Genomic DNA, 20,089 nt, shown 5'->3' with positions numbered 1-20,089 from the left:
AGAAAGACAAATGAAGGATACTGTCATGATGAATTTTGTGCATCAACTGGATGGGGCTAAGGCATGCCCAGAGAGCTGGGAAAACATTATTTCTGGATGTGCCTGTGAGGGTGTCTCTGGAGGCGATGAGCATTTACTCAGTAGGCTGAGTGAAGCAGATCAATCACCCTCACCAGGGCAGGCGGGCATCATCCAACTCAGAAAGGATGTAAATACAACACACAGGTAGAAGAAGGGTAAATTTGGCCTCTCTGCTTAGGCTGAGACATTCATCTTCTCCTGCCCTCAGACATCAATGGTCCTGGTTCTTGGGGTTCTGGACTCAGACTGGCAATTATGCCATTGGTCCTCACTCCCCGTTCTTAGACCTTTAGACTTGGACTGAATTATACCACCAGCTTTTTGGTTCTCCAGCTTGCAGATGGCAGATTGTGGGACATCTTGGCCTCCCTAACCGTGTGAACCAATTCCTATAATAAATCTCTTATATCTATATCTACATCTATCCTATCAGTTCTGTTTCTCTGGAGAACCATGACTAATACAGATATCCATCAAAATATAACAGTGGTGGTTACCTCTAGGGAGGGAATGAGGAATGGGATTGAGGCGAATAGGAACCTGAATATGTTACTCTATAAACTTATGTATTGTTCAAACCATTTGCAATGAGAATTTATTTGTGTATTATTTGTGCAATTTAAAAAGAGAGAGAGAGAGAGAGAGAAACAGCATGAAACTGCTGTGAAACCAGCAAAATTTTGACAGATGGTCTGTCAAAACTACCAGGAAAAAATGCAAGCACTGGGAAAATAACAGAGGAAAAAAAAAATCAGGGAAGTATCCTCGGTTAATTGACACTAAGAAAGAAAAGAAAGAGGTGGAAAAACAAGCCAAATAGTTAGACTCTAAACCTAAAGCCGGAGATTCGAGAGGTCTTGAAGAGCTCTTAAGTATGACCACAGCCCATTACATCTGTGATTTATGAAGACCATTTTGTCAAAATGAGAGCATCACGAGTCTCTCTTACAGCTCTATTTCAGAAAGGCTGGAAGGCATCATTTCGTTTCAACACCCAAGAGGAAATGATCATGAGCCAAGAAAGATTTAAATATCCTCAGAGACGAGAGTTTTGCTTGCCAACGCTTAAGAAGCCAAGATTTACTTGTCATGATGAACCAAGATGCTGAGCAAAGAACAGATTCTCAAGTAAAAGGCAGGGACCAAGCAGAGTGACATCTGCAAGTCAGATGTTTTTATTCAAGAGTTTGCTTTTAATTTTTAGATTAGACAATTGGTTGATATATGCTTCTCCAGTGGAAGTCAGATCACATGAAAGGGGAGCCCCCAGCAGCTCTCTGGGTACTTCGGTGTCCATGTCCCCCAGCTCTCCTTATTCTTGCACATTGCCTAGCAGTTTAAAAAACACTTTCTCACATGCATTACTTTGGGTGGGGGTGGGGGGTTGTCACAACAAATCTAACACTGGTACTGTTGATCTTATCTTATGCGCTTAAGGGGGTAGCTCCAACCAAGATGACCTTAGCGAATGGCACAGCCGGGACGCGGATCTGTGACGGCCGACTCCGGGGTTGCCCGCCAGGATCACTCGGGCAGAGATCATGCATGGGCTTGATCTTTCCTAAAATCAGTATTTGTGTGGTAGTACGAGCGAAGGCAAGTAGATGGTTTAGGATGGAGCAGAACCGAAACAAGAAAGAACATGAAATAAGCTTGGGGAAGCTCGTAGAAGAGGAAGTGAATGAGCAGGCTCGATTTGGCTGCAGGGTTTTGTATCTGCGAGGATTGGGCCCACCAAATGCCACTGCAGAGCTCTGAAAAGGGAAACGCCATGATGAAAACTGTGCTGAAGGGAGGCTATTTGAAGAATTCAGCATCAGCAGAAATGGAAAATGAGCGTATTGGGATGAAGGGGAGTGGGGCTGGACGGAAAAGATGGTGAACATCAGAAGTAGCAAGCACTGGAAGGTTCTCAAGACCCTGGAAAGAACCAGTCGGACCGTGGGTGAAGAAGGAATCAGAAGCTACCTGCCAACAGCTCCTATCAAGTGTGCCAGACTGGTAGCAGGGCCAGTAACCGCCGGAATGCTGGGGGGCGGCTAAAGGTGACCCAGCCAGCTGCTGATACGTAAGACTTCAGGTGTCAATGATCAAGTGGAACTTCTTATGAGGAGTCGGTGGTATAAACCTGGAGACAAGTAAGAAGCGACTGCTAGAACTTTATATCTGAAAGCCATTTCTTTAGTTGGTGATCATGACAATGAGGAGAATTGAGAATTGCCCTTGCATGAAAAACACTGGGGAGGTCTACCCAGAAGCAGCCGGAAGGGGAACTCCAGCCAGGCGGGAGAAATCAAGGAGATAGTAAAGGTCTCAGCAAAGCAGAGCATCAGCCAACGTAGGAAGAGGAAAGAGGAATCACTAATCTACCCCATAAGATCTGCAAGTTTGCAAATACAGCCTCGTGGACTATGCCTGGTAAGCTTCGGTTGTCCAGCACGCATCCTCCTTGCTTTTGCTGACTTCTTATTGAATGGAGGCAATTCTAGGCTTAAAAGCACTCATACGGCTACAAAAAGATGGTTGGAGAATGGCAGGGTGTTGGAACTACAGTATTCTAAATGTGATTATAAAAGGCAGCAAAGCCAAAGCCCATTTTTAAGAGAGAGCCCATCACAAAAGAACAGGGGAAATGTTTGTGAAGGAGAAAGAGGAGAAGAAAGGTGAAAATAATAGTATCTCCAATCTTAGGCCAAGGTAGAGCAGAAAGATAGAAGTGCTGTTAAATGTAGCAAAATGATCAAAAAGGACAAGAACATACCAATAAATAAATAAATAAATAAATAAATAAACAAACCTTTTTATTTGATAATCAGGAAACCATAGAGGATAAGAAAGGGCAGTTTTGGGCAGCCCAGATAGCTCAGCAGTCTAGTGCCACCTTCAGCCCAGGGCCTGATCCTGGAGACCTGGGATCAAGTCCCAAGTCTGGCTCCCTGCATGGAGCCTGCTCTCCCTTTGCCTGTGTCTCTGCCTCTCTTTCTCTCTCTGTATCTCTCATGTATAAATAAGTAAAATATTTTTTTTTAAAAAAGGGTAATTTTTTAAAATCTTTATTTATTTCTTTATTTTAGAGAGAGAGGGTGGGGCAAGGTGCAAAAGGCGAGGGAGAGAGAGAATCTCAAGCAGGTTGCTTGCTGAACTCAGAGCCCAATGAGGGGCTGAAAACATGCCCTGAGCTGAAATCAAAAGTCAGACGTCTAGCCACCTGAGGCACCCAGAAACTGTGAGAAAGGAAAATTTTAGTGAAGATGTGAAGACAGAGTGTATTGCTAAAAAGAGATGGTGGTTAGTAAAGGGAAAGAACAACTCCAAGAGACAGCAAAATAATGGAATGATGATCGTTAGGCAAACAAGATTGAATTTAATTGAAGAAGTAATTTTTTTAAAAGATTTTATTTACTTATTTATTTATTTATTTATTTATATTCAAGAAAGAAAGAGCACTGGGGAGAGGGGAAGACAGATATGGAGAAAGTGTTAAGTAGACTCTGCACTAAGCACAGAGCCTGATGTGGGGCTTGATTTCACAACCCTGAGCTCAGGACCTGAGCTGAAACCAAGAGCTGAACCCACTGAGCCACCCAGGCTTCCTAATCAAAAAAGCATCGAAGGGACATGTATTATATATGCATAGCATCATGTTAGGTGCAAAAAAAAAAAAATCCTTTAAGAAGAAACAGTCAAAGGAAAGTAAGGGGTAGGAAAGATAGATGAGCATGGTGGTCCCCAAAAGGTTAACAGAAAGAACCAGAAGGAGCTGCTCAGCTGGCTGCTCAGGTGTGGTGGAGGCGACGTGGATGATGAGCTGGGGTAAATGAAAAGCAGGAGCAGAGAAAAACTTCAGGTAGTTTGGCCTCAAAAGAGAATTGGTAATTGCTGATCAAGCACAAGATTGGCAACTCCAGTTAGGTTGTGGCTAAATGTAAGGCTGAAGTGGGGGGCAGGGAGGTGAGGGTGCAGGGTCTGCAAGACGTGCGAGCCGAGGTCAAGTGGCAGGGACAGGCCAGGTCGTCGAGAGTGACACGCTGTTTTTGAAGTCACAGCAGATGTGGATTCGAAATCTGGTCCTATCACCCTCTCATTATAGGACCTTAGGGAAATCACTCGATCCTTTGGAGCTCTAATTTCCCCTTTAGAAATAGCCATCCCATAGTGTTATTGCAAAAAGTACATGAGACAGGGCACCTGGGGGGCTCAGTTAGCGAGGCATCCAACTCGTGATTTGGCTCAGGTGGTGACCTCAGGGTCATGAGACCAAGCCCCACGCCCGAGCTCCCTGCTTAGCGGGGAGAGTCTACTTGTGCTTCTCTGCCTCTGCTCCTCCCCTTGGTTGCACGCCCACTCTCACTCTCTCAAATGAATAAATAAATCTCTAAAAAAAGGTATGTGAGTTAATGCCTGTGAAAGCAAGTGCCTGACATTCTGTAAGTACTTAATACATTGCCAATATTATACGAACATGAAGCACAGGGTAGAAACCAGGTGTGGCGGTACAAAGCTGGATTGCATCTAGACACCAAGTCTCTGTGGTTCCCAGGGGAACGAGTAAGGGAAGCAGGAATGAAGAGACCTCAGAGCTCAGCTTTCACTCAGGAGGGAGGGCTGGGAGATCATCTTTGATAGTTTCTAAAAGATACCATCAGTGGTGCTATCACGGGCAGTGCCCTACGCTTAGAGGCAGCGGAATAGCACTTCCATTTTAATGTATTTATTATTTTTTTATTTATTAAGCCAATACATATGATCTATATACAAAAGGATCTACATAGGAAATCCAGAAAGTATTAAAAGTGAGTTTAAAAAGTTATATAATTCGGTCCAAGTCCCTGCTCCACTGTGTTGGGTATACTTGGACCCAAGCTCGAGCTTGCTAATAAACCCTCGTGCGCTTGAAAAAATAAATAAATAAATAAATAAATAAATAAATAAATAAATAAATAAATAAAATAAAAAGTTATATAATTCAATGCGTGGGAGATAACTACTATTAAAATGGTAGAGCAATTCCTTAGTTTTGTTTTCTCTCTCTCTCTCTCTCTCTCTCTCTATATATATATATATATAATATATGCATTTGGGGTAACAGACTGAATCTTATTTTTTTCACTTAACATCATTTCCTAGCTTCTCTCCATACTTCATCTTATGGGCATACCACACTTCATTTATCAACTTGTTTACTATTGAACATTTGCGAGTTTTCCACTTTCTGTATATAAGTCCTGGAGCAATATGAATATCTTTGCATCATTTATTTATTTTTTTAAAGATTGTATTTATTTATTCATGACAGACACAGGGACACAGGCAGAGGGAGACGCAGGCTCCTCCTGGGGATCCCGATGCGGGACTCGATCCCAGAATCCCGGGATCAGGCCCTGAGCCAAAGGCAGGTGCTCAACCGCTGAGCCACCCAGGTGCCCCATCTTTGCATCATCTAGAACAGTTACACGGTACCCTGTTGTGTTACTAAGTCTTAATTTACTTACCACTGAATCCTCTTCTACTTGACATTTTAATTTTTTTCTTTCTTTTTGATCTTTGTTATTGAAACAATATCATAATGAACATGCTTGTACATATTTGTGTGTGTGTTTGGAAATAAATTCCTTTTAAAAAAAAAAAAAGCTTAAAAAAAAACAAAACCCCAAACACTTGATCCAGAGAGCCAAATTTACCTCTAAAAGTTTGTCAATTTTCACCCATCCGTGGAACCTGACAGTGCCCATATCAACACATGTGCATCAATAATGAACAATGATTGCTTTCCTAGATTTATTGCCAACTTACTGACCAATGATTTTTGCTTTATTTTTCCTTTATTGTTTTATTAACAAAAGGTTGCACTCATAAATTTTTATTGGCCATTTGTTTTTCATAGAATCCTTCTTAAAACCCTTTTTAAGGCAAAGTATAACAACCACCGGAGCCTATTTTTAAGTACCATTACTAGAACATCAGGAATAATGCTTTTTTGCACAGTTTACAAAGAGCTTTGTTCTGTTTTCTGCAGCCTTATAGCTGGAAACAGAAACATTTGGCTTCAAATCCCAATAGCTCTTCATTATTTAAAGGAGGGGATGGAAAGCTCTAGAGGATATCTGAGACTATGTCAGTAACAGAGCCTGTGTTATCTTCTCGGTGCTAGTTCCCCGTCAGACTTCGGGGCAGTGCATTGAAGGGCGAGGTTGGGTAGACCCCCTGTGGTATATTTTTCTGTCCTGTATAATTAAGCTCCACCATTCTCTTCAAGTTGGACGTAAGACACTGGACAATGGAAGTGTGACTGGAATTAACTGTCAAACAAGGTAGTGGGTGCATTTCTTTTCTCATGGCTGGTGATGGTAAGGGTGGTGAACTGCAAGAATTTTTTTTTAAGATTTTATTTATTTATTCATGAGAGACACAGAGACAGAGAGAGGCAGAGACACAGGCAGAGGGAGAAGCAGGCTCCATGCAGGGAGCCCGACGTCGGACTTGATCCCAGGACCCTGGGACCACGACCTGGGCTGAAGGCAGACACTCAACCGCTGAGCCACCCAGGTGTTCCGGGAACTGCAAGAATTTCAAACAGAAACAATCTTATTCAATCTGATGGAAGAGACCACCAAGATCAGTACAGTGAAATCTGATCGCCTACATTTCTCTGATTCTGGGAACTCATTCTTCCTCTTCTTACCCCTGAAGTTTACCTAAATGACCCCCAACAGGTTGATTCTGCTGTGGACACCTGTCAGAAAGGAGGCCAGCCTCAACCCTTGGAAACTGGAAAATTTCCTCACCAGGGGTTGGAGCTGTAGGCCAATAAAAATCCTGTACATGTCAGCAGGTAGGTTTTTTGCCTTGTGCCTTAGGAAACAGAGAAAGTTGGTCAGCAAGTAGAAAGAAGGTAGTAGATGAGAAATAGTACAAAATACTTCCTTGGTTCATTATGTTGCTGCAGGTTCTAGTTCCAGTCCTCTGGCACGAGTCTCTGCCTGTATCTTTATAATAAATTCTCTCAAAATCAGTCTCTGTTTATCTACCTTTTTACCTCTGGCTAGGGTTGGTTTCCACTACTGCGACAAGAGAATTCTAAACAGTACAATCACCCAAATCCCTTTTCCTGTGACCCTACCTGTAAGTAAACAAATGCTGGTTATTTTAAACTGATAAGGAAAGGATCCATCTTCTCCCCTACAGCCTCGATGCCTTCTGCTTTCTTGTCTCTAGCAGAGCAAAATACTTGCAAACCATGCATTGTCATGTTCTCGGGAATGTAATCAATTCAATTGTAAATGTGATCAATTCAATTAGTAAGTGTTACCCACCCAATTGTAGGAAGACATTATTTTGTCATTGCCTTAAATAGTCCTCTTACTCAATTCTAAATCTTCTAAAGGGCGTTCCAATCACTTATTTTTCTAGGCACAGTCTTACATAGTAAAATAGGCATGTTTTGAGGCATGCTATTGAAAGATTTTCCTATTCAAAAATATTTCCCCTTTTGCGATGATGAAAACAGTCTGAACTCAGATAGTGGTGATGGTTGTACAACCTGGTAAATATATTTTTAGAAATCACAGAATTGTATATTTTAAATGGTGAATTTCATGGCATGTAAATTAAATCAAATAAAAATTAATAAAACCAAAACCAAAAGACACCAACAAAAATCCATCCCTAGTGAGTAATACATATTTAAGTTAGATCATGATGTAATAAAATTAAATGTATTGATGATATAACACAGAAAAAGGAAATCTGTCACCAACTGCCATCCCAGAATGTCTCTTTAACTCTATTACTGGAGAAATTGGTCCTTTACTTAAAGCATTGCCATGCCTGGAAACTCCCATTAATAGCAAATAAAAACTTCAAGGTTGTATAAAAACCACTATTGGCCTTTCACTCTTTTAGTTAGCTTAGCTGGTGAGCAGCAATCGCTTACAAGGATGTGAGGAAAGAAAATACGATGGGAAAGTATAGGTGCCTTTCAATGTGGACAGTTGATGGGGGAAGGCATAGTGGGGAGAAAGTGGGCAGTGGTCAGAGAATGCACGATATATCATGAGAGGTCCTGGACAGCCAGACGGTAGTGTTAGAGTTTGGGGTCTAGATAGAACAGTAGGGGGTCAGACTGGAGTAGGGAAAAGAAAGAAGACAGAGGAGTGTCAAAAAGAACAAAAGTCCTCAGGGGGGTAAGAAAGAACCCATACTTGATCTCCCTTATAATTGCCCCAGAGTGGATCCAGCCTGTTATCATCCTTCTAGAATCCTGAGCTTTCCATGGAAATCGCAAAGACAAATCTTAGAACAAAACTAAATTATTAATGGTCCTTAGGACAAAATGGCCTTTTTATCTCTCTGACAACACACTTGTTCTCCTTTGCTTGCTAACTGCTGATCACAGGGCTTACATTTCTCTTTGTTCTGCAAGTGGTACATGAACTTTCTAAATTCTCGCCATATCACCGAATGACAGGATGGCGTGTCCTCAGTGAGGTGTGATGGCTAAGCCGGAGATTCACAGGCAGCCAAGTACTAAGTTTTCACCAAGTCTGTTTCTATTCCAAACAAAGACTCTTCAGAAAACACCATGAAAATGAATCCTTTAGAAATAGTATTTACTAATCTTTAAGAAAAGTAATTAAAATTGTATCAATGTTCCCATCCAAAACTAGAGTGAACTTACAGGTAGAGGATTAAGTAATGACTTTTAACCCAATACGTACACGGAGAGTTTAGGTAATATTACTTTCTCATCAAAACGTTTTGGGATAAATGTGACCTAGACTTTATCTTTGTCCATGTAAACAAATGCCTATGAGCCATGGATAAGTAAATGGAATTAGCAACTGCTTGAGAGAAGACCAATGAACGCAGTGGTTATGTACGGTTAGGTACTAAGATAGAATTGTTCTAGTAGTAACAGCTAAACTTCACTGAGTACTGACTATGAACCAGGATTTGTTCTAAGTATTTTACATATACTAACTCACTGAAAGTTTACCACAACTCATCAGATAGGCAGCATTATCATCTCCACTTACAAAATTAGGAAACAAGGAAAAACTGAGAGTTTTCCCTCTAAAGTCAGGAACAAGACGATGATGTCCACTCTCACTACTTTTATTCTACATAGCACTGGAAGTCCTCACCACAGCAATTAGACAACAATAAAAACAGGCATCCAGATTAGTAGAGAAGAAGCAAAACTTTCACTATTTGCAGATGACATGATAGTCTTTAGAAAAAAATCCTAAAGACTCCACCGAAAGACTGCTGGAACCCATCAAATGAATTCAATAAAGTTGCAGGATACAAACCTAAAGTGCAGAAATCTGTTGCATTTCTGTACACAAATCATGAAGCAACAAACAGAGAAATTAAGAAAACAATCCTATTTACAGTTGTACCCAAAATAATAAGATACATAGGAATAAACTTAATCAAAGAGGTCAAAAACCTACTCTGAAAACTATAAAACACTGATGAAAGAAATCGAAGATGACACAAAGAAATGGAAACACAATCCATGCTCAAGGATCAGAAGAACAAATATTGTTAAAATGTCTATACTACCCGAGGCAACCTACAGATTTAAGGCGATCCCTACCAAAATACAAAGAACATTTTTCACAGAACTGGAACAAATTATCCCACAATTTATACGGAACCACAAAAGACCCCGAATAGCCAAAGCTATTTTTAAAAAGAAGAGCAAAGTTGGAGGCATCATAATTCCAGACTTCAAGTTACATTACAAAGTTGTAGTAGTCAGAGCAGCATGGTACTGGCACAAAAATAGACACAAAGATCAATGCAACAGAACAGAAAACCCAGAAATAAACCCATAATTATATGGTCAATTAATCTTCAACAAAGTAGGAAAGAATATTCAATGGGAAAAACTCTATTAAATAGACAGAGCTGGGAAAACCGGACAGCAACATGAAATGGATGAAACTAGACCACTTTCTTGCACCATATGCAAAAATAAACTCAAATGGATTAAAGATCTAAATGTGAGATCTGAAACCATAAAAATCCTAGAAGAGAGCACAATGTCTCTGACATTAGCCGTAGCAACATTTTTCTTGACAGGTCTCCTGAGGCAAGGGAAACAAAAGCAAAAATAAACTATTAGGGCTACATCATAATAAAAAGCTTCTGCACAGTGAAGGAAACCACCAACAAAACTAAAAGGCAACCTGCAAAGTGGGAGAAAATATTTGCAAATGACATATCAGATAAAGGGCTAGTATCCAAAATATATAAAGAACTTATACACTTAACACCAAAAAACCCCCCAGATAATGCAAGTAAAAAATGGGCAGAAGACATGAACAGACATTTCTCCAAAGGAAAAAAATCCAGCTAGCCAACAGACAAATGAAAAGATACTCAAAATCACTGATCACCAGGGACATGCATGCAAATCAAAACTGCAATGAGATATCACCACAGAATGGCGAAAATCAGAATGGCTAAATGGCTAAAATCAACAACACAAGAAACGACAGGTGTTGGCAAGGATGTGGAGAAAAAGGAACCCTGTTGCACTGTTGGTGAGGATGCAAACTGCTGCAACCACTGTGGAAAACTGTGTGGAGGTTCCCCAAAAAGTTAAAAATAGAGCTACCCTATGACCCAGCAATTGCATTACTGGGTATTTATCCAAAAAATACAAAACCACTAATTTAAAGGGATACATGCACCCTGATGTTTACAGCAGCATTACTTACAATAGCCAAATTATGGAAACAGCCCAAGTGTCCATTGATAGACAAATGGATAAAGAAGACGTGTGTATGCATATATATAATATATAATGTTATTCAGCCATGAAAAGAATGAAATCTTGCCATTTGCAATGACATCAATGGAGCTAGAGTGGAGTGCTAAGCAAAATAACTCAGAGAAAGACAAATATTATATGATTTCACTCATATGTGGAATTTTAAAAACAAAACAAGCAGAGGGAGAAAAAAGGAGAGAGTCCAACCAAGAAACTATAGATGAACAAACTGATGGTTACCAGAAAGTGGGGGGCAGGGGTGGGGAGATGGGTGAAATAGGTGACGGGGATTGAGGAGTGCCCTGGGATGAGCAGTGGGTGTTGTACGGAAGTGCTGCAGCACTATACTGTACACCCAAAACTAATAGAACACTGTATATTAACTAGACTGGAATTAAAATACATTTTTTTAAAAAAATGGGAAATGAAGGTACCAGCCTGGTGGTGAGAGGAGTAAAATAAGTTGCAGGGAGATTCCGAAATTAAAGTCAAATTAAAGAAGGCAAGCGTGTTTGGTTAGTTCTATGTACCCTTTCCCTAGAAATTCTCCTTCTAATGTTAAAATTTGGAGGTTCTGGGTTTTGCCTCATATGTCAATTCTAGGGTATGTGACCTCAAATGCCTTGCCCAAATCCCCTAGGACTGTCATGATCCTGTATGAAATTTGTGGGTATAAATCTAGAACCTCCTCGACTGAAGTACCTAAAAGCAGTAGTAAGGACTTCTGGCTTTATTCAGAGTGAGATGGCAAGCCATGTGAGCATTCTGAGCAGAGGAGTGTCATGATTTTATTTTTGTTTTTCAGAGATCGCTCTGGCTGGATATGTAGAAAAGAGATTGGGATGAGGACAAGGATCGAAACAGAGAAAGTAATTAGAAAGCCACTGAAATAGTCCAGGTGAGAAGTAATTATGGTCTAGATAAGGGAGGGGTAGAGAAGATAATGGGAAATAGATTTTTTAAATATATTTTAAATATAAAGCCATAGGATTTGCTCATGGCTTAATCATGGGCTATCTATGTCCAAGTTTATTGGCCTTAAAAACTGATTGAAAAGAGTCTTTCTATTCAATAACATGGAGAAATCCATGGAGAAGGATAGAAAATTAAGAATTCCTTTTTTGGATATTTTAAGTGTGAGGTGCCCTTTAGACATTCAACTGACAGTATTTAATAGGCTTTTAAATACACGAGTCTGTGCTGCAGAAGAGAAGTACCTTTGTTTTTTTTCTTCCTCCTCCCACCATGTTCTCAGGCAAAGATCTCACTCATATCAAGCTACAAATTAAGATGGAAATTTTACACATTCTCCTTTTAGAAAGAGTTTCATTTCAATAAGGGACAAAGTGTTATGCCATCTTCTGGTGGCAAAATTTCAGACATTCATACTACTCCAATCTGGGGTGAATAAAAAGGGCGTGTAAGTGCTGCCTGGGTCGTACCACAGAAGTAAGTGGGTGTTTATAATACTTTATAGTCACTCCTATAATAATCTCAGTGTTTAAGCAGCAGACATACATATAGAAATGTCAGTGAGTATTGACATTTTACCACTTTGCAAAAGAAATCTCTTGGATTGAATGTTCTTAGATTAAGCGGGTAGTTGGTAAAATTGTACTTAAGATAAATTCACTTCCTTTTGCTTCCTTTTGAATGATTTTTAAATATGGATGAAGAGGGACAGGTAGGTAATGTTTTCATAAGCTGAAATTTTATCAGGAAATACACGAAAACATTAAAACCACAGCACCATATCAGAATGTGTGAAAAAATACAGTGTACAGGAGATGTCTTAGACTTTAAGACCTGAATTTCCTTTATAAAATACACTTAAAGTTAACTGCGATTCTCCATACCTAAATTTTATTTCTATAATTGGATTTATAGCTGGAAAGAAAAGAACAGTCTCTAAAATGCTCCAACAGAAAACATTGCCAAAAACAGTCATTTTATTTTATTTATTTTAAAAATTTTATTTGTTCATTTGAGAGAGAGAAAAAGAGAGAGCACGAACAAGGGGAGGAGCAGAGGGGGAAAGATTCTCAGGAAGACTACTCTGTGCTGAATGCAGAGCCTGATGCAGGGCTCCATCTCATACCCACCGAGGTCATGACCTGGGCCGACACCAAGAGTCGGATGCATAACTGGCTGAGCCACCCAGACACCCCTTGTCATTTTATTTTTATTTATTTTTATTTATTTCATGTTTTATTTTTGTCATTTTATTTTTATGTTATTGTTCATTATTCCCAAATGTTCTTCCGAATAAAAACCCTTATTATATCTTGCACTGATTTTGGGGTGCTGCGTTTACTAACATAAATAAACACAATACTTTACAAAATACACTTAAACATACGCTGTATTTATCTAATTGATCTGTACAACAATCTTTTGGAGCAAGTGTTATTAATATCCCCATTTTGCAGGTGACAAAATCTGAGGCTCAGAAAAGGCGAAATGATATGCCTAAGATTATACAATCAATTGATGGTTTTAAACTAGGCTGCAGTTTGGTTCTTCGGATCCCTATCATGCTGCTGCTCTAGATTTCTCCTCCCAAAGCACGATTGCCATTCAAATTTCATCCATTTTCCTTTTCCTTGAAGCAGGAACTTTTCTATTAATAGAGGCCTTTTCAAGAAAGTACACCTGCCCTTGCCAAGATACTTACCCTACCCAGAGTGAAAGAACAATCAGATGTTTTCTGTGAGCCTAGCAGAGGAAGGGAAGAGCTTGCCTGTCCAGGCCATTTGTCCCTCTTTCTCCCCAATTTCCTTCTTCAACCTTGCAACTCCCACCCAGATCTAGGTAACGGCTGCTTTAAAGTCCTTTTTATTCCAACACCTGAGTCATCTCATAGATGACCTCTGCTGTTTGCCTTTCCCTTGAGAGTGGCTGACATTTTTCTGGTTCTTTTTTCTGGTCAAGTAATTTTAGATTGTGTCCTGGAGATTACAGATGTTATAGAGACTCTGGATTTTATTATATTTCTCTTAACAGTGTTGCCAGTTTTGTTTTAGCAGGTAATGAATTTGGTTGACTCAAACTGCAGATTTTTGTCTCCCCTGTGGCAGCTGGCAGCTCAAGTCTCACCTCTGTTCTTTCATGGTTAGCTGCCCCGCTTGCAGTCTGACACCAGGCATAGTTTGGGAGTCAGCCTGGATATCTTGGGCAAAATTTGTGCACAAAATTTTGGGCTCCCTCCTCTAGCTCTTGCCTTTCTGAGATTCTTCCTCATGTTCTCTGTGCCCCCTATTTGCCCCAAACTTATTCTTCATATCAGAAATACGCTAGCTTTCCACTGGTGTTTCAGCTGCCATGTGCCCTCAAATGACTGTGGCCTGAACTCAGGGAAAAGCTGCAAATAAATAGGAAACTCATGCTGTCATAGTCTCTTCCTTCAAGTTTCAACTCACGCTAAAACCTCCTGCTCCTGTCCACTCGTTACAGGTAGTTGTTTTTCTATTTTTTCTGTAGTTTATAATTGTTGTCTGCAGGAAGTTCGATCTGTTAGTTCGCTATGCCAGATTAGAAGCATAATTCCCCATATAGATCTCCATTTCAGTTATCTGTTGCATCAACCCAAAATTCGGTGGCTTAAAATAAAACAATTATTTGCTCACAATTCTGCAACTTGGGCTGGACTTAACTGGGTGGTTCTTCTCCATGCAGTGTTGGATGCAGCCATCTGGAGGCTTGAATGGGGCTGAAAATCCAAAATAGCTCCACTCACATGCCTGACACCTCAGATGGAATGGCTGGAACAGCTTGGGGGCTGATCAGATGGCTCTCTTTTTGCTTTCCTCCGAGCAAGATAGTTGGGCCTCTTTATGTTGTGGCTTAATGTTTCAAATGGAAGCATTCCAAGAGCACAAGCCCCAATATACAAATATTTACAGAGCCTCTGTTTGCATCACACTTGTTAATGTACAATTGGCCCAAACAAGTCACATATCTAAGCTAAGAGTCCGTGTGGGAAAGGATTACGCAAGAACCGTAGGGCCCACTGAGGCCACCAGTGTAATCATCCACCGTAGTCTCTCAGGCATCTTTCTACCACCAAGTTAGAGCTTGCTTCTCCCCGCGCTCTTTGCCTCAAGGATCTTTCTCTATCATGTGTTCCTCTGTTTCCTATATCCTCACCTCCCCCCTGATTCTTTCCATCGGTATGTAGATGATCTCCACATCTTCCTCTTAAAATAACCCAGAACTCGTCTTTAACCTAGTACCCTATCTCTTATTACCCCTCACAGCCCAGCTTCTTAAACCAGTTGTCCCAGTCACCTGTTTCCAGTTCTCCGTCCTGTGATTATTTCATACCGTAGATGTAGATGATGCGGCTTCACTCACACAGCTGCGTCGGATTGCTCTTGCCAGGATCGCTCACACCCTTTTGTTGCTAAATATGGATGTGGCTTGGTTCTTTGAGTTAACTTTCAACAGCAGTGAGCAACGTGGGAACATTGCTTACCTCCTTGAAACACTCTCACCTAGACTCAGCTTACTTTACCTCGACAGCACAGTTCCTTGCTGCTCCATTTATTACACGCCCATTTTTGAAGTGTTGTCATCCCTAAGGTCTTATCTTGCGCTCTCTTCTTTTTCGCTCTAAACATTCTTTCTTGTCATCTCATCCTTTTCAGGGCCTTTAATTACCACCTATATGCTGACACCTCCTGAACCTAAATCTTTGGCCCAGATCTCTCTCCCTTGGCTTCAGAAATATGCATCCAATTACCTACTCAACATTTCTGCTTGCTTATCCCACATCTCACGGGGATAAAGTCATCCCAACTCTCTCCAAAACCATCTCTCTTCTTGTGACCTCTGTCTTCGCGACCAACAACGTCAGTGACCCCAGTCAGACACCTGAGTATCCTTTTGCCTCCCTTTTGCCTGCTCCCACTCCTCTCCAACCAATAGCGCTCCAACTCCAAGTAGATCAACCACCAATGATCTTGTGTGCATTTCTGCCAGACTCTTATCTGACGTCCCTGAATATACGGTCAGGCTTCCTGCAGGCCACATGCGCATCCCAGTCCCCCAGACACACATATACGAAAGCTGTTTATCACAGAGAATCCAGAATGATCTTTCTATTATGAAGTTTATTCACTTGTTTTAAATCCCTCCACGGGTCCCCAACACCTGTAGAATAAAATCTCAACTCCTAGTAAGGTGACAAGGTCCTTACTGATGTGGCACCTACTGCTCAAAGCTCCTTTTTTTCTCTCTAGTTCTCTTCAACTTCCCCTCAAATCTTCTCCCTTCACTCATTTTCCCGCTGCTGCTTTTCCCAGGACACAACCTCACTCACCCCGACGCCGGAAATCCAACATGCTCTCTCCGAGGTTAGACTAATTGGCTGTTCTATCCCTCGGATGCGTGACCCTGAGCACTTTACCTGACCTCTGTGTGCTTTACTTTCTTATCTGTAACATCAGAACAGAAGGGGCATCTCCTTCACAAAGCTGTCGTGAGAATAAACCGAGGTAAAGTGTGCAGACTCCTTGGCATCGTGCCTACATATAACAAATACGTAACACTGGAGCTGTTCTTATTTGTCTCCAGCCACACGACTACTTTTAGTTCTTCAAGCTGCTTATTCTTTCCCTTCGTTCTGAGCCACTTGTGGGCTGTTCCCTCGGCCTAGAATATTCTCCTTCCCCCCCCACATCCTCCCATTCTCCTTCACAACCTCCCCCTCTACCACCACCATCCTCTGACTACCCTTTGCCTGGCCAGCCCTTACTCATACCTCGAGTGTTAGTTTGGATATCACTTTCCACTAGAAGCCTCCCTTCCAAACCACCGTTATAGTATGTATCACACTGAATCATCATCTCCTGTTTATTTCTTTGCATCTCACAAGATTGGAAATTCTGTGAGTACTTTTCTTTCTCACTCTCTCCCTGTGATGGACTGAATTCTGTGCCCCCCAAAATACATATGCTGAAGTCCTAATTCTCAATACCTCGGAATGTAGTTGTATTTAAAGATACGTTCTTTAAAAAACAAAACAAAAAGCTAATTAATCCAGTATAACTGGGATCCTTATAGGATGAGGAAATTTGGACACAGAGACATATGTGCACAGAAGGAAGATCGTGTGAGGACCGGGGAGAAGAGAGCCATCTAAGTCGTCTACACCAAGAAGAAAGGCCTCAGAGATACCAACTCTGCCAACACCATGGATTTCTCCAGAACTGTGAGACAGTGTTTCTATTGCTTAAACCACCCAGTCTATACTTTGTCAGCAGACTAATACACTTCCTTGTGTAGGATCTAGCAACATGCCTTGCGAACACAAAAGCTCAGAAATGTTTGTTTCATGAAAACAAATCATCCCATTTTCTCCAATCCTATTAGAGGAGTTGGAGATGAGTTGGAGTAACAGTAATGAGCTAAGCCTTCTTTTCGAGACCAAAGACACTACAGAAACATGAGATTAAACCAACATCTAAATCTAAACACCAAGTTTCAAATACTGGAAAATCACTTCCCTCTTCTTCTCCTTTCAGAAACAGAAGGCAGGAAATCTTGAAAGTTGTTTATAAACAGCTGAAGCAAAAGAGAGTATTTACAATGCCTATATTCCAAGCAATTTTGCTTTTGAGTGACTTCATCACTGTTATTTAGCTAATGGGGGTGTGTACTTGAAAAAGCCACCACAAGCGCTAGGGTTCCTGCAGCAGTCATCAGATACCTTCAAGTCCTTGACGTTCCAGGAGTAGCATGGAAATGTGCGTCTGTGTGGAGGGGGGCAGAGATAAATATTCCAATAGATTCTATTGATAGGAAGCAACTTCCATTCCCTCCTTAACTTTCTCTTGATGGGCTAAGACAACCCAAAGCAGAGAATCAAATAAAATGATTCTTCTATCTTTAGTATGTGGCTGTGTTAGTATGTAAAAGTTTTTTAATCTTTCTCTCAAGCAAAAAATGAGGATTCCTAAAATTTACAGAGTCCATTTGAACATAATAGCTGCTGCAAAATTACAAGGATGAATGGGAACTCAAAATCTGCAATGAAACGGGTCTCTTTAAAGATTTTATTTATAAATTTATTTGAGAGAGAGAGAGAGAGAGAGAGAGAGAGCAATCACACGCAAGTGTGGAGTGGGGGGGAGGCAGAGAGAGAGAGAATCTCCAGCAGGTTCCATGCTGACCCCAGAGCCCCAGCAGGGCTCAACCTCACCACCCTGAGACCATGACCTGAGCTGAAAGCAAGAGTTGGAAGCCCAACCAACTGAGCCACCCAAGTGCCCCACAGTGAACCCATTTCATATTGCTTTGCATTTAGTTTAAAATCCTCAACCAAAAAAAAAAAAAAAAAAAAAATCCTCAACCATCTAAGATTTAGATAAAGGCAGTAGCGAAGAAAATGGTCTAAAAAAAAAAAAAAAAGAATCAGTGTGCGACATTGATTTCTAGACAACACAGCAACCTTATTATTACTTCCTAAAATGGTAATTTTAAAATAATTTCAGAAAACTGGGATCCCTGGGTGGCGCAGCGGTTTAGGGCCTGCCTTTGGCCCAGGGCGTGATCCTGGAGTCCCGGGATCGAGTCTCACGTCGGGCTCCCGGTGCATGGAGCCTGCTTCTCCCTCTGCCTGTCTCTGCCTCTCTCTCTGTGTGTGACTATCATAAATAAATAAATAAATAAATAAATAAATAAATAAATAAATAAATAAATAAATAAATAAATAAATAATAATAATTTCAGAAAACTGAAAACCTTGTCTCTCGTTGGAAACACCTGCCTTCCCTTTGGTGCGGTTGTGGGTGTCTGGGTAGCGTGTTTATCCTGAAAACCATGACTTTGATGCTGCATATACTTTTTTTTATTGGTGTTCAATTTGCAACATACACCATAACCCCCAGTGCTCATCCCATCAAGGGCCCCCTCAGTGCCCGTCACCCAGTCACCCCCACCCCCACCCCACCTCCCCTTCCCCCACCCCTTGCTCGTTTCCCAGAGTTGGAGTCTCTCAGGGTCTGTCTCCCTCTCTGATATTTCCCACTCATTTTTTCTCCTTTCCCCTTTATTCCTTTTCACTATTATTTATATGATGAGGCCAAGTGATGAGGCCATATGATGTCTGTCCTTCCCCGACTGACTTACCGCACTCAGCATCATCCCGTCCAGGTCCCTCCACGTGGAAGCACATGGTGGGTATTTGTCGTTTCTAGTGGCTGAGGGATGTCCCACTGTCGCCACAGCCCCCCGCTTCTCTGCCCATCACCTGTCCGTGGGCCCCGAGGCTCCCCCCCAGGGTGGCTGCCGTGGACGTCGGGGCGGTGAGCGTCGGGGTGCAGGGGTCCCGGCGTTGCCCTGCCCGTGTCTTTGGGGTAAGCCCCCAGGGGGCTGCACACCCTGTAACTCCGGTGTGGCTGCGTGACTTTGGCCAAGTCCCCTGGCTTACCTGGGCCTCGGTTTCCTTTCCCGTGAAGTGCGGGTACTTTCAACCCAGGCTTTAATGAGACAACATTTATAAAACAGCCACTGATACCTCTCTGTAGTGGACAGCTGATAAATGTGTATCTCCTTTCTCCGCTTTCCTTCTTTTTTTATATAAGATTTTATTTGCTTATATTTATTTATTCATGCGCCAGAAAGAGAGTGAGCCGCAGGCCGCGAGCCGGGCTCCATCCCGGGCCCCCGCGCCGTCCCGACCACGAGGAGGAGCGCGTTACCCACGGGGGCCCAGCGCCGCCCAGCGGGCTACGGGAGCACCGCGCCCCTAAGCGCAGGTGGGCAGAGCCGCCCGTCGTTCGGCCGCCGCGGAGCCAGGCGGTTCCTGGACTTCCTGGGGAGCAGCCCCGAGCCGCCCCGAGCCGTCCGAACAGCCCCGAGCCGCCCCCGAGCCTCCCCGAGCAGCCCCGAGCCCCGAGCCGCCCCGAGCCGCCCCGAGCCTCCCCGAGCAGCCCCGAGCCGCCCCCGAGCCTCCCCGAGCAGCCCCGAGCCGCCCCGAGCCCCGAGCCGCCCCGAGCAGCCCCGAGCAGCCCCGAGCAGCCCCGAGCAGCTCCGAGCCCCGAGCCGCCCCGAGCCTCCCCGAGCAGCCCCGAGCCCCGAGCAGCCCCGAGCCGCCCCCGAGCCTCCCCGAGCAGCCCCGAGCCGCCCCCGAGCCTCCCCGAGCAGCCCCGAGCCGCCCCGAGCCCCGAGCCGCCCCGAGCAGCCCCGAGCCCCGAGCAGCCCCGAGCAGCTCCGAGCCCCGAG

At 42.6% G+C, this 20,089-nt stretch overlaps 2 long non-coding RNA genes across 2 annotated transcripts; one reads left to right on the top strand and one right to left on the bottom strand.

The window, feature by feature from the left end:
- The first annotated feature begins 1,799 nt into the window (after positions 1 to 1,799).
- On the top strand, positions 1,800 to 17,804 carry LOC144282658 (uncharacterized). The gene is made up of 3 exons (XR_013351157.1): positions 1,800 to 2,499; positions 11,670 to 11,762; positions 16,928 to 17,804. It is a non-coding gene; the product is annotated as an uncharacterized LOC144282658 (long non-coding RNA).
- Positions 6,490 to 19,659, bottom strand: LOC144282657 (uncharacterized). The gene is made up of 3 exons (XR_013351156.1): positions 18,995 to 19,659; positions 6,867 to 6,933; positions 6,490 to 6,639 (listed from the first exon to the last, which is right to left on the bottom strand). It is a non-coding gene; the product is annotated as an uncharacterized LOC144282657 (long non-coding RNA).
- Positions 19,660 to 20,089: the final 430 nt, after the last annotated feature.

This window comes from Canis aureus, chromosome 13, assembly GCF_053574225.1.
Source record: "Canis aureus isolate CA01 chromosome 13, VMU_Caureus_v.1.0, whole genome shotgun sequence".
NCBI lineage: Eukaryota > Metazoa > Chordata > Mammalia > Carnivora > Canidae > Canis > Canis aureus.
Note: the sequence above shows the minus strand (reverse complement) of the source record. Positions and strands in the feature narration are given on the sequence as shown.